The following is a 15,073-nucleotide window of genomic DNA, read 5'->3' on the forward strand; positions in this document are numbered from 1 at the left end:
CTCAGACACTTACTAGCTGTGTGACCCTGGGCAAGTCACTTTACCCTGTTTGCCCCAGTTTCCTCATCTGTAAAATGAACTGGAGAAGGAAATCGCTGTACCTTTGCCAAGAAAATCCAAATGGGGTCCCAAAGAGCCAGACATGACTGAAATGATTGAATAACAACAAATTACTCAGAAGTTTTTGTTTGTATAGGGCTTAAATATGCTTCTCTGCTATTATGGGCTTTATTTTAACTAACAAGGAGGACCTTGGTGCTTGGAATCTCCTTTATTCTCTCCAACAGATGTTGATGCTTAAGCTACAATTATCTTCTCAGTGGAAGATAAACTGAAGCTTATGGTGAGGACTATAAAGCAAGATGACTGGATGTTCTATGAGGTGGTGTTTTTTATTCTTCTAGGGCACAAAATGAAGTCTTTCCTCCTAATTCCTTTATTCCTCTTTCCCAGGAGAACTTAGGAACTCTGCTTCCATTGAGATACTCTTTGGACATTGGATCAAATTATTACATTAGTTGTTGGGGTTGAATCATTCTTCAGTCATATGTAAATATTTGTGAACCCATTTGGGATTTTCTTGTCAGAGATACTGGAAGGGTTTGCCATTTCTTTCTCCAACTCATTTTACAGATGAGGAAACTGAGGCAAACAGGGTGAAGTGACTTGCCCAGGATCACAGAGCTAGTAAGTGCCTGAGGCTTGATGTGAATTCAGGTCCCCCTGACTCCTAAAGTCCAAGTGAGGTGTAAAGTAGATTGTAGATGACTTAATTCTCGGTATTTTCTGTACCCTTCCCTTTCTCCCCTACCCTTTATTTTCCCTCCACCATCATCATTTACAGAAGTGGAATGGAACTACATGGGACAAAGTACCACCTTGTATTTTTTACTGTTTCATTAGTTATTGTGGTCAAAACAATTTATCGCCTAATGGCCAAACTTCTGATTGTGTTGTTTAAAATCTAAATTGTAGGTTCTAATCTGCTCCCCTGCCCCCCAGTCTTGTGGGGAAGCTGGATAAAATCACTGATAAATTCAGCAAGAGTTTAGACTTTTAAAGATTTATTAAAATGTATATTATAAGTTAGTGAAGAGAGAGAGATTGAGAACACATTCCTTATAGCATGGAAATCCTAGCTCAGATCTAATTCAGTATAGCCAGAGAGAGAAATCTCTCACCACCATGCTGGTGTCTGAATGACTAAGAGGGCCCCCCACCCCTGTTCTCCATCTGCCGCCACACTCATTTCTCCTCACCAAAAAGAGAGTTCTATGAGTGAGAGTTCACTTCCTCATTCCTCTCTCCCTCCCCCAAAAGGGGAGGTCCTTCAAGTTGGTTGGTTGAGAGTGGTCTTTTGCTGATGTCAGTAGTATACCAACACCTCACTCAGGACCCGCCAGGTGTGGCCTCCATCCAATCCTTAAGTAGTTACTTAGTCAGCTTCTCATTCTCACCCAATTCAAACAATACTAAATCAATCAGGTGGGGCCCTTGGGCATCTGCCAAATTCCATTATTTTATCACATGATGATAAGTATACAAAATAAGCTGGTTTGGTGAGAGTAGATAGCTGGCTACATCCAATTCAATACTCAAGTTCCATACTTCCTTATAAACTTGCTAGAAGTTATGATGGCTTATGCTCTATTAGCATAGCCTTTAGGAATCCAGGGTTATACATAAAAGGAAAATGACAAATGTGGGATGGGATGTAAGAAAATTGGGACACTAATGCACTGTTGGTGGAGTTCTGAACTGATCCAAACATTCTGGAGAGCAATCTGAACTATACCCAAAGGGCCAAAAAACTGTGTATACCCTTTGACCCAGCAATACCATGATGGGAAAAGTCAAGATGTGGAAGGGATAACTATGTTTTGCATGACTACACATGTATAACCTTAATCAGATTGCTAGCCTTCTCAATGAGGGGAGAGGGGTGGGAAGGTGGAAGAGAATTTGAAACTCAAAATTGTAAAAATGTTTTAAATTATTTTTATATTTTATTAAGAAAAAATAAAATATTAAAATTTAAAAAGAAGAAAATCCAGTGTCATCTTCTCACCATCATTTATATAAGATACCAGAGTAGGACTTTTATGGTAGGACTGGAGAATTAGAGGTAGTAATGTTTCCCAGTGAGCAATCCAACATTTTTCCAGTGTTCTATAAGGTAACCTTTACCTTGGGTCCCTTAAAAGTGGGCAGACTGCAATTGAGTTCAGAAATTTTGAGTTGACTTTTAAAGGATGAGAAAATTTAACAGTCCAAGATGAAGAGGAAGTGACACCAGGCACAGGCATAGAGGCAAGAGAGTCCAGTCCATGTTGAGAAGGCCGAGAATTGTCCAATCTAACAAAAACATAAAAAAGCATCGAGAAGAGTAATATGAAATAAGGTTAAAAATGTGGTAAAGGCCTTGAATGCCAGGCAAAGGAATATGAATTTGAGTTGGTAGTTAATAGTAAGCCCCTAAACATTTTTCAGCAAAGGAGTAACATTACCAGGTCTGTGCATTGGCAAAATTATTCTTGCAGTGGTATAAAGAAGGGGAGAATGGCTATGGGAAGGCCTACAAAAAAAAAAAACTATGACAAAAGTACAGGGAAGTGGTAACTGCAGCTTAAAGGACGAACAGAGGTTGGACAAATATGAGAGAAGCTTCAGAAATGTAATCAACAGAATCTGGAGGCTGCTCCAATGTGAGAGCTAGGGGACAGGGGAGACCCAGAAGTAAAGACGCAAGGTGACACACAGTGGAGACGGGGCTAATGGTGCCGCCACTGGCAGAAATAATAAAATTAGAAAGACGTAGGGAAAAGATAATAAGAGCTATTGGTGACACATCAGGGTAGACTAGTCCTGTAGGTCAACAGTACCAAACTCCTATGGGGCCACGTATTGCCTTAGAAAACCCCGAGTTAACATTATGTTGTATTTTATTTTTATCTATTTTGTTTAACAATTTCCCAATTACATGAAGCAGGTTCCAGTCTCATTCAGTAGTTTTGTAGCTGTTTGTGGCCTGGAGGCCCCGATTTGCTACTTCTGCAAGGCATTGGAGATGGGAGGACCTAAGCTACGTCACCAGTTCAGAGGGCCACCTCAATCCAGCAGTGAAATTGACTTTTTAAGGTTTGCTGAATTGAATTGATTACTGATTTTATGCTTATTATACATTTGTAGCATATGGTCTTGCTCAATGTGCACTCTTTAAACCTGCTCAGAATTACATTAATTACATTGTAGCCTAACTTAAAACACACACACACACACACACACACACACACACACACACACACACAAATTAAAAAAAACTCCAATGGCTTCCAGTTGCCCCTAGGATCAAATATAAAATGCTCTGTTTGGCATTCAAAGCCCTTCATACATCACCTGGCCCCCTCCTACCTTTCCATTCTTCTTACAGCTTATTCCCTTATACATATTCTTTTTTGGGGGGGGGGGCACAATGAGGTTTAAGTGACTTGCCCAGGGTCACAAAGCTAGTAAGTGTCAAGTGTCTGAGGCCGGATTTGAACTGATTCCAGGGCCAGTGCTTTATCTACTGCGCCACCTAGCTGCCCCCTACACATATTCTTTGATCCAGTGACACTGGCCTTCTGCCTGTTCCATAAACAAGACATTCAATCTCTTGGCTGCAGGCATTTTCTCCTAAGCCTGGAACACTCCATCTCCTTCATCTGATCGCTGACTTCCCTGGTTTCCTTTAAGTTCCAATTAACCAGTGCATCCAGGGCCATCGCTGGTCATCTTGACTTAAGTCTTGCCAACTGGACTCCGAAGATCCTGGAGGAGAGAGTGAGGCTGGTGACTTTGCACAGCTCTTCTTCACTCCAATCCAAGTCAAGACATCACCCTCCTGATGTCACTGGTTCTCTTTGAGAATGAAGTATGAACAACACTTTCTGTAGGAAACCTTCCCCAATCCTTGATTCCAGTGCCTTCCCTCTGTTAATTATCTCCTATTCTGTTTATAACTTGCTTTGTATATATTTGCTTGTATGTTGTTTCTTCCATTAAACTGTAAGCTCTTTGAGGATAGGGTTTGTCTTTTGTCTCTTTTTATATCCCTACCACTTAGCACAGTGCCTAATACGTGGTAGGTGCTTAATAAATATTGATTGAGGGGGCAGCTAGGTGGCGCAGTGGATAGAGCACCGGCCCTGGATTCAGGAGGACCTGAGTTCAAATCCGGCCTCAGACACTTAACAATTACTAGCTGTGTGACCCTAGGCAAGTCACTTAACCCCAATTGCCTCACCAAAAAATAAATAAATAAATAAATATTGATTGATCTGCTTTATGTAAATACACACCACAGGATAGCATATAAGACTATTTGTCTGTGTTTTAGAGAAAACTTGAAAAAAGGATATCTGAGTTCTATAGAGCCATATGGTTTTGAACCTGTTTCATTATGGACTATATGAGAGGTTGAACTCAATGACCTATTCATCTGTAAGGGTGAATATTACTTGTGAGTGCCAGTCTATAACTAGCAGTCCAATTCTTATTCTGTCAAATATTTTGTCCTAGAAAGAGTTGGGAGTTTCTACCTCCTCTGGGCTCAGTTCCCCTGATCAGTTAGCTTGTCATGCCTTTTCCATCCCTTCCAAAACATCACTTAGGGGAACATGATTACATCTGTGACCTCTGTCCTAATCTATCTCTAACCTCCCTCTCACACATGTATCTCCGTTGAGTGACTTATGTTATAACAACTTGTCTCTATCTAGGAATCCCCTTACTGGATATTCATTGGGCCACTGCAGAAGGGCCTTTTGCAATGATCGCCATTCATTTCCAAGGCTGCAGTTCAATCAGCAGCTCAAAAGAAACATGAGATGCACAAAACTAGAGACACCTTCACTCCAAATGTTCATAAAGACTGTGTCCAACCTGTGGTAGAGCCTTCCATGCTCGTATCTGATCAGCCGCAGTTGGACACACTACCTCGACCACAACATCGTGATGTCATTTTGGAGCTCTTCAACCCCCACCACCCTCACCGTTCAGTTACAGAAGCCAGTTCCCTCCTCCTCATTTTGTCTCTGCAAGAAAGACTCCAAAACCCTCACAGAAGTGGAGAAATGGACCCCATGAGATGTGTACAATGGAAAGCTGACTCGAGGTCACTGGGCCGGCTGAAATAATTATACTCACCTACGGGCCAAAGAGCTCAACAGACTTCCCAACAATGAGTCGATTGTGATTAGTTGTTGAATACATTTATTGTCATCCCTACTCACTGGCTTTCACAGTCATTACTAAAATCATGGCTGAACTGACAGAAAGCAAACCAGGAATGTAATGGACAATACCATTGGTTGTGGAGTTTTGGCAACTTGGGTCCTGAGCTTTCATTTCTGTTTCCTGTGTGTGACTGATTCTGACTCATAAGAAAAGATCTGTCAAACAACTCCCAGTCTTGGTAAGTGCTGTTTGGATTTGTTGCTTTCCAAGTTTTAAAAATTGCATTGGAGCTATTTTGTCAAAGCTCAAACTTCAGTGAATACCATGCTGTCATTTGAAGTAACATTTTCCAAGTATGATCTAGACACTATTTATTCATTCATTTATTCAACAAGCATTTATTAAGTAGCTGCTGTGTGCAGGCACTGGGGAGAAAGAAACCAAAGCACCGTCTCTGCCCTCAAGGAGGGCATCCGGTCCATCTTCCATATTACTGCCAAAGTGATATTCGTAGATCATAGGTCTGTCTACCCTTATCCCCTGCTCAATAGTACAGCTAGGCGGTGCATCAAAGAAAGCACTGGGCCTGGAATCAGGAAGAACTGAGTTCAAATCCGGCCTCAGACACTTGCTAGCTGGATGACCCTGGACAAGTCACTTAACCCTGTTTGCCTCAGTTTCCTCCTCTGTAAAATGAGCTGGAGAAGGAAATGGTAAACCACTCCAGTATCTTTGCAATAAAACCCCAAAGGGGGTCATGAGAGTTGGACATCCCTGTTCAGTAAACTCGAGTGGCTGCCTGTCACAAATACAAGCAAATATAAATTCCTTTGTTCAGCATTTAAAGTCCTTTACAACTTGGCTGCAGTCTGCCTTTCCTCTCTTTCACACACTCTCCTAAACTAATCCTACTGTTCTTCCCACCCAACATTCCATCTCTGTTCCCTGTCTGTAATGCACCCTCTCCTCTTGGTCACCTCTTACAACCCCCATTCTCCATCATAGTCAGTCAATAAAAATGTATTAAATACCTACTATGAAGGGGCAGCTAGGTGGCGCAGTGGATAGAGCACTGCCCCTGGAGTCAGGAGGACCTGAGTTCAAATCTGGCCTCAGAAACTTAACAATTACTAGCTGTGTGACCCTAGGCAAGTCACTTAACCCCAATTGCCTCACCAAAAAAATATCTACTATGTGTCAGGCACTGGGAATACAAAGTGGAATGATGGAAGGCAGTCCCTGTTCTCAAGGTGCTCATGATTCTAATGAAGGAGAAAAGTGTCAAGTCCTACAGGTCCCACTGGCTCCTCCCACCCCAGAAGAACCGTTATTTTGTATACATTGTATATTTGCTGATATATTTACATGTTGGTTCCCCTTATAGAATATACATTCCTTGAGGGCATGAACTATTTCACATTGTCCTTCCATTTGTCGCATAGTGCCTAGAATATAATTGATATTTAATATATGCTTTTTGATTAATTTTTTTAGAGTGTGTAAGTTCTATTGGTATGTTAAAATTACCCAAAATAATAAGTATGAAAGATTGACCCATGTAACAGAAGGAACGTTGCATTCATGGTCAGAGGACCTGAGTTCAAATTCCAACTTTAACCACTGTGGGACCTTGAGTAAGTTCTTTTAATTCTCTGGGGCCCTCTTTTTTCACCTGTAAAATAAAGGGTGTTGGGCCAAATGATCTCAAAGTGCCATTCTAACTTCCTGTGATTCCCATTATTCTAATATATCACCCTGAGAGGTACACTGTCACTGGAAGTCAACCATATTAAGTTAACACATCTCCCAAAACAATCATGGGAAAAGCCTGAACAATGCCTTATAATACAAATGGATCTCTTGGGCCTACATTTGAGCCTTGAATTTTGCTGAACTACTTAAACTAGTTTTAACTGTAGATTACAGGTTTCCCAGAAATCAGTTTCCTTACTTATAAATAAAATTGAACTGATTCTGTAAAGAGGAAAAGAAAGAATGGCCCAGTATTTTGACAACATGCCTCTGAGGGATTTGTGGTTTGCCCTTCATAACTGGATCAACAATGACCCACTTTGTAATCTAGAGACACACGTTTTATGTGCCAAAATAGCAGATGTATATGCTCACCATAAAAAGAGACTTTCACAAGGGAGCATCATTTCCCTGGGGCAGAACGGAAGGGTGCTTCTGAAAAAGGACCACAGTGATGCTTTTTGCCATTTCTTTAAAAAAAAATTTTCCGGCTCATTTTTAAATTGATGCATGTTTATAATAGGAGACTCCATTACCCAAAGCTTTTTCTTGTTGTTACTGTTTCTACTATTGACTTTAGTCGGCTTCCACCAGTCGCAGACGACCATGGATCAGCGCCTCTTTGGTCATATGCATTTCTATCGCTTTTTTTCTAAGCATTGTTTGAAAATCCCAGTCTTTCTGGGATAGTCAGTTGGGTGATAGGTGGACACCAAAGATGGATGAGCAGCCCTGAAAAGGGCTCAGCAAGCCCTCACACCAGAGGTGCTAGTCCTCCATGAACTTCCCATACACCCCAAGAAGCCATAGCATGTGCAGTGGCTACACCCCTGTAAGACAATCTCAGCAGGCAGGCTAAACCAGATTGAGGGTAACAGACCTCAACCCCATTAGTGAGTTAGGGGGATGTCTATCCCAAGTATCTGAAGGCGTACCCCTGCAGAATAGACAAATGAGAACAATTTGATCTATCATCCATGAAGGCTTCTGAAGCAGACACCTAGAGCTTGACCAGACATCAAAGACACCAAGGTCATTCACTGGATCTGAGGCCATGGTCAGTCATCCTGACTTTTGTCCTGCCACTGGTTTTGATTACTCTGAAAGAGATAATGAGGCTGATGACTGTGCAATTCTGCTTCACTTCAATCTGAGTACAGATTTGAACTCAGGTCTTCCTGACTCAAAGCCCAGCACTCTTTCCACTATACCACTTATCATGCTCTAAAAATTACAAGATTGGCAATTGGTGATATATGTGAGATAATAGGGTCATGACTCAAGGGTGACACAGTTTGTGAATCTGGGAGACTGAAAGGATTGTGGTATCTCCTCAGCAGAAATAGGAAAGTTTCGGAAAGAGATGGATTGAGTGGGATAGTTAAGTTCCATTTTGAACTTGTTAAGTTTGAGACTCTATGAGGCATGACCCTGGGCAAGTTACTTAACCCTGTTTGCCTTAGTTTCCTCATCTATAAAATGAGCTGGAGAAGAAAATGGCAAACCACTCCAGCATCTTTGCCAAGAAAATTCCAAATGGGGTAACAAAGAGAGTCAGATAAAACTGAACAACAAAATTGGTGAGGAGAAAGATTATGAGATAATAGAGGATGATGTCAAGGAATTTTAAAATAAAATGAGTTTTGAAAAGGGGAGAGGGAGGGAGCTGATGGCAAATAGCTTTGATTTTCTTTAAGAATGAAGTATGAAGTTAGCTGAGAGGACAGGAGTGATGGGAGGGATGGTATAGGAGGCTGGGAAGAGGAGAGAAGATTCTGAACAAGCACTACCTTGAGTGGAATAGAGAATCAATTAGGAAAGTATAAGAGGATTTCCTTGTATCAGTGAGTATTAGATAAAGCAAATTTACAAGCTAAATGATCTCCCAATTCTAAATCCTTTGATTCTATTAAACTGTTCAAAAAGACAAAAAGATGTGAGAATGGGTGGGGAAGTGGCCTTTGGGGGTTTTAATGAAAATAAAAGGAAGAAAAAGAAAGAAAAATGGCATGGGCTATGGAGAAGTTGTTAGGCCAGGAAATATTAATTGTTCATCTCTAATTCTTTGAAGGTGGGAGGTAATGGTGAGTCAACTATGGCATCTCTCTTTGTTCCTTCACCCTGAAGAGCTTAGCCCTGGGATAACTCAGATAAAGTACACACTGGCAACAACACTTGACATAACAGGATTGTGACCACTGGAGGGCTAGGCCCATAAGGACTTTTCTTGGTCACCTTTGGCAAATGATAGGGTTGGACTAGATGACCTAGACTTAAGATCCTAGGAACAACTCACCATCTTATGCTTTTGTTGTTTGTTTTTTTGTTTTTGTTTTTTGCGGGGCAATGGGGGTTAAGTGACTTGCCCAGGGTCACACAGCTAGTAAGTGTCAAGTGTCTGAGGCCAGATTTGAACTCAGGTACTCCAGAATCCAGGGCTGGTGCTTTATCCACTGCACCACCTAGCTGCTCCCATCTTATGCTTTTAAAAAAAAGTTAAAGCATGGAAATATGTACCCAATGTCATACATGTTTACCTAGTTCAACTGATAACACAAAGATGTCCAATTTGTGTGTTGGTTTCATACAAGAGATACTTTAAAAGCTTGGATTTAGGAGAGGCAGGGCAGTGGGACGAGGAATGCCTGCAGATAGCCACTAAATTTGCAACCCTGGACAGATCTGTTCCCATCTCTGAGCCTTGGCTACCTCACTTTGGAAATCTTAATAGACTATAGGAATAGTTCATCTGCAGCTGTTAAATCAACTCAACTACCCCTTTCTGTTCTCAGTTCTACTTTTTCCTTGGAAGAATATCTAGAATCGAGGAAACAGAACATAGACTTAGGTAAAATCAAGAAATCTTACCTTTGTAAACAAAAGGAAGAGAAATTATATATATATATATATATATATATATATATATATATATATATATATATATATATATATATATATATATGATGTGTCAGAGTGCTATGTCACCTCCATTGATACACATCAGTAGCTACCAGTTGAATGTTGTAAGCCAATTCTCGTATCTTGGCTCTATTGTCAGTGACAATTTGTCACTTGATTCTGAGATCAATCAGAGGATTGGGAAAGCTACTTCAAACATGTCTAAGCTTGCCAAACATGTCTGGGCAAACAGTAAACTGACAAGATGAACCAAATTTGCCGTCTATAGAGCATGCGTCCTGAGTACCTTACTGTATGGCAGCAAAACATGGACTACATACACTAGACAAGAGGAGAAGCTTAACAGCTTCCACATGCGCTGCCTTCGACGCATCCTTGGCATATCTTGGTCAGATAGGATCACCAACAAAGAAGTGCTCCAACGTGCGCAACTTCCAAGCATCTACATGCTACTGAAACAAAGACAGCTGTGCTGGCTCGGTCATGTGCACCGCATGCAAGACAGGCGCATTCCTAAAGACCTATGGTGAGTTAGCCTCAGGCCAAAGACCTACTGGACGCCCCTAGCTTCGCTACAGAGATGTATGCAAGCGAGACTTGAGGGCTCTGGGAATAGACAGCTGGCAGCTGGGGGAGATGGCCAAGGACCATGCCTGATGGAGTTCAGTACTCAGGAGCAGTTTGCGCGCAGCTGAGGTGGGCCTCCAAGCTCTGGAGGAAGAAAAACGAATGAGACGCAGGAACCGACGGGCAACAGAGACAGCAGTTTTCCGATGTCCTCGTTGCGGCAGGAGCTGTGGCTCCCATATTGGACTGCACAGCCACACTGTGGCCTGTGGCTCTTCAAGGTGCTGATCCATGGTTGTAAGAGCAGAGACTATTTGAGGGGTTGGGGGTTTTTGTTGGCAGTAGATGTTTTGTTGGGGCTTTTTTGCCCTTTTTTGTAGCTAAATGCTTAACACTGTCAGGAGAGAAACTAGGACTAGATACTTAGATCTGGGAATCACCTGAATAAATAGCATATTCAGACAGTAATGAATATAAGTACTGAGAAAGATTATTTCTAAACTGTAGAAAAGTTCTTTGTAAACATTTTTAGTCAATTTCTATTTAGCCTTCTTACAGTTATCTTATGAGATAGAAAGGAACCATTTCAGCCATAGTTTAAAATACCTCTTTCTCCTTGGTCTGCATGTTCTGTTAGTCTGCTTAGAATCCATTGTGAAAGGCTGTCTCTTCCAAAGAGAGCTTATATTTGACCTTAGAGGTAACAGCAAGCCACTGGAAGTCTTTGAGAAGATGGAGGGTAACATGTTCAGACCTATACTTCAGGAAAATTATTTTTCTGATTGTTTAGGGATCATATGGAGACTGTGGTGAGAGAACTGAGGCTGAGAGGCCAATTAGAAGGCTATTACAATAGTTCACGTCATAGGTTATGCAGGCCTAAAGCAGGGTGGTGGCTGAGTGATTGGAAAGAAGAGGATATATGCTAGAAATGCTGGGGAGAAAGAAGGAAGGAAGCATTGATTAAGCACCTACTATGTGTCAGGTACTCCACTAAGGGCTTTACAAATATCTCATAACAAGTCTGTGAGGGGCAAGGTTCATAATAGGTGCTTAATTAATGATAGCAGACTAAGACTGTGTCTCTTAATGAAAAGGATAGTATTCAAGTGTGAGGTCAGGACTTTACTGTCCAAGCTCCCACACTTTTTTTTTTGATTCCCACATAAAGGAAGGAGTGTGTGGAAGGAAATTAAGCTGTTACAACATCTGGAAAAACACGACAATAGAAAGAGATTCTATGAAGCTGTAAGCTTATGTGAAAGGTCTAGAATAATGCTATATCATAGATCAAGAGGTGGAAAGGGATCTCAGAGATTTTGTAGTCTTACTCCCTCATTTCACAGAAGTAAAAACTGGGACCTAAGTTGGTTCCATGATCTACCCAAAGGAACACTGGTAAGTAAAGGAAGTGGGATTTGAACTGAAGGCCTCTGACCACAGAGTCAATATGCTCTTGCCTATATCACACTGCCAAGAACAAACCCAGGACAATAGCATTGGAAGAGATAGCAAAAATAAAATTAGTACAATTACTAATATTCTCAGTGACAAGAGTGAGACTACGATAATGGCTTGCCCAAATTCACATGGCAAATGAGAGGCAAAACAGGGACTAGAAGCCAGGTGTCCTGACTCCCAGTCAAGCATTGTTTTTGCACCAACACTATATTGTAGCTAGGTGGTACAGTGGACAGAGATTTGGGCCTGTAATCAGGAATACCTGAGTTCAAATCCAGCCTCAGACACGTACTGGCTGTGTTATCCTGGCCATGCCATATAACCTCTCTCTGTCTCAGTTTCCCCATCTATAAAATCAGGATAATTATAGCACCTACCTCCCAAGGTTGTTATAAGGATCAAATGAGATAACAATTGTAAAGTGCTTAGCACGGAGCCTCGCACATAGTAGGTACTATATAAATTATTTTTATCATTCATTTTCGAAAGTACTGGCTCACTCTGAGACCTGTTCAACAAGGCCACCTTCATAGGGCATAAGACCTGCAGCCTTACAATTTCCCAAAGGTCTATTTGCTTTTCATTTGAGACACTTAGGGACCCCAGGTATGTGGTTATGTGGTAACAGTTAAGATAGAGCAGTTTCATTTTTCAGAAATGTTATCCATTTCTCAGAGGGAAGTTGTAATGGAAAATAGTAGTAAGAGGAAAGCAAAGGAAGCAAAAGGATGCATGGGAAAATAATAATAATAATAGCTAGCATTTATTTGAGTTTTTTGTTTGTTTTTTGTTTTGTTTTTTGGTGAGGCAATTGGGGTTAAGTGACTTGCCCAGGGTCCCACAGCTAGTAAGTGTTAAGTGTCTGAGGCCAAATTTGAACTCAGGTCCTCCTGAATCCAGGGCTGGTGCTCTATCCACTGCACCACCTCGCTGCCCCTGTTTTTTTTTTCATTTTGTTTTTTTATTTATTTAGTACTTTGAGGTTTGCTAAGCAGTTTACATATATTATCTCACCACAACCCTGTGAGGTTGGTACTAATATTATGCCCATTATATAGATGAGAAAACTGAGGCTGGCAGAGGTTAAGTGAATAGCTGAGGGTCATGTAGCTATTTTCTGAGGGAGGATTTGAAATCAGATCATCCTGATTCTACTGCACCACCCAGCTGCCTATGTCCTTGAATATCCCCTAGGAATCTCAAGTTCAACATGTCTGTAGCAGAATTCATTGTCTTTCCTCCCAAATCTCACCTTCTCTTCTGAAATTCCCCATATCTCTTGAAGGTATCACTCAGGTTCATCACCCTGCCACCATTTTCAGCTCCTCATTCTCATTTACCCAACAGAAACCATCTGTTTCCAGATCTTGTCATTTCTGTTGCTACAAGTTCTCTAGTATTTCTCCTTCACCCCTGGTTCTGGCCCTCATCACCTCTTTCATGTTGCAATAGCTTGATAGGTCTTCCTGCCTCAAGTTGTTCCTCACTCCAATCCATCCTCTACATAGCTGCCAAGTAAAAAGCCCAAAGCATGGGCCTAACCATGGCACTTCCCTCTTCAATAAATTCTAGTGGCTTACTTTGAGGATAAAATCCAAACTGCTTTGTTTGGAATTTAAAGTTCTTCACACACGGATGCTATCCTACCTCTCCACTGTTTTGACACATTGCACCACTCCTTAAACTCTATGTTTTGAGCCTACTTGCTATTTCTCACTCAGGACACTTCATCTCACTTCTTGGTGCCTTTGTCCTATCTGTCCTCCACACCTCAAATGCTACCTTGAATCCTAATCTCTGCCCTAACTCCTTGGATTCTTTGGTTTCCTTTAAAAGTTATTTCAGGCAATATCTTCCTCATTGGACCTTTCCTTTTGTTTGTTCTTTTGTCAATTAGTTGTGTCCAATTCCTTGTGACCCCATCTGGGATTTTCTTGGCAAAGGCAGTGGAGTGGTTTTGCCATTTCCTTCTCTAGCTCATTTTCTAGAGGAGGAAACTGAGGCAAACAAGGTTAAGTGACTTGCCCACGGTAACACAGCTAAAAAGTGTCTGAGGCCAGATTTTAACTCAGATCTTCAGTCCTGACTCCAGGTCAGGCATTCTATCCACTGTGTCACCTACCTGCTCTGTACCTTTCCTAGTCCCCCCCCCCCATCTCCTGGTACCTTCCCCACAAAATTACTTCATCTTTGTTTTATATCTGGAAAAATAGATTAGGTAGGGGCATAGAAGAGATGGGGAGGTGGGGGAAAGCACTAAGTAAAATAATTGATAGGCATCTCAAAGGAGGTCAAGTTCTCCTCAAAAGTAGATTAGCAGGGGCAGCTAGGTGGCACAGTAGATAGAGCACTGGCCCTGGAGTCAGGAGGACCTGAGTTCAAATCTAGCCTCAGACACTTGACATGTACTAGCTGTGTGACCTTGGGCAAGTCACTTAACCCTCATCGCCCAACCAAAAAACAAAACAAACAAACAAACAAAAAGTAGATTAGCTCTGTGACCATAGGTGTCATTTAAACTCTCAGTGTCTAGGTAGTGCTCTAAGACTCTGTTACAGAAGAGTTGCTGGTTTGCATCGGGTGGGGTGAAGCACTCTACATAAATATGATTATCCAGACCAACCAAACCTCAAAAAAAGAAATAGGATCTGAAGGATGAATGGATGAATGAATGAATGAATGAATGAACAAATGACACTATAAGCTACTTAGTCCTTTATTGGAGCACCAAAGCCCTCATAACTTTCCTCTTTAAGGGCAGCTAGGTGTCCCAGTATTTAGGTCACTATGGCTGGAGCCAGGAAGAGCTAAGTTCAAATCTGGCCTCAGACATTTTCTAGCTGTATAACTCTGGGCAGGTCACTTAACTTCTGTTTGTCTCAGTTTCCTCAACTGTAAAATGGGGATAATAACAGCACCTATTTTGTAGTGTTGTGAGGATCAAATGAGATCGTATTCATAAAGCTGCCTACTAAGCACAGTGTATGGCATGTAGTAGGTGCTTCACAAATTTGTGTTCCCTTCCTGCATTTTCAACATGGTTTATGTTACAGTTGCATATTATCTTATTTATTGTTCTATCTTTAAATTGTAGGTGAAGTATGAAAACATGAATGCTTATGCATCAAAAGGCAACCGAGGAAGGCTGCTGGATGCC

Source organism: Dromiciops gliroides, chromosome 3 (assembly GCF_019393635.1).
Source record: "Dromiciops gliroides isolate mDroGli1 chromosome 3, mDroGli1.pri, whole genome shotgun sequence".
NCBI lineage: Eukaryota > Metazoa > Chordata > Mammalia > Microbiotheria > Microbiotheriidae > Dromiciops > Dromiciops gliroides.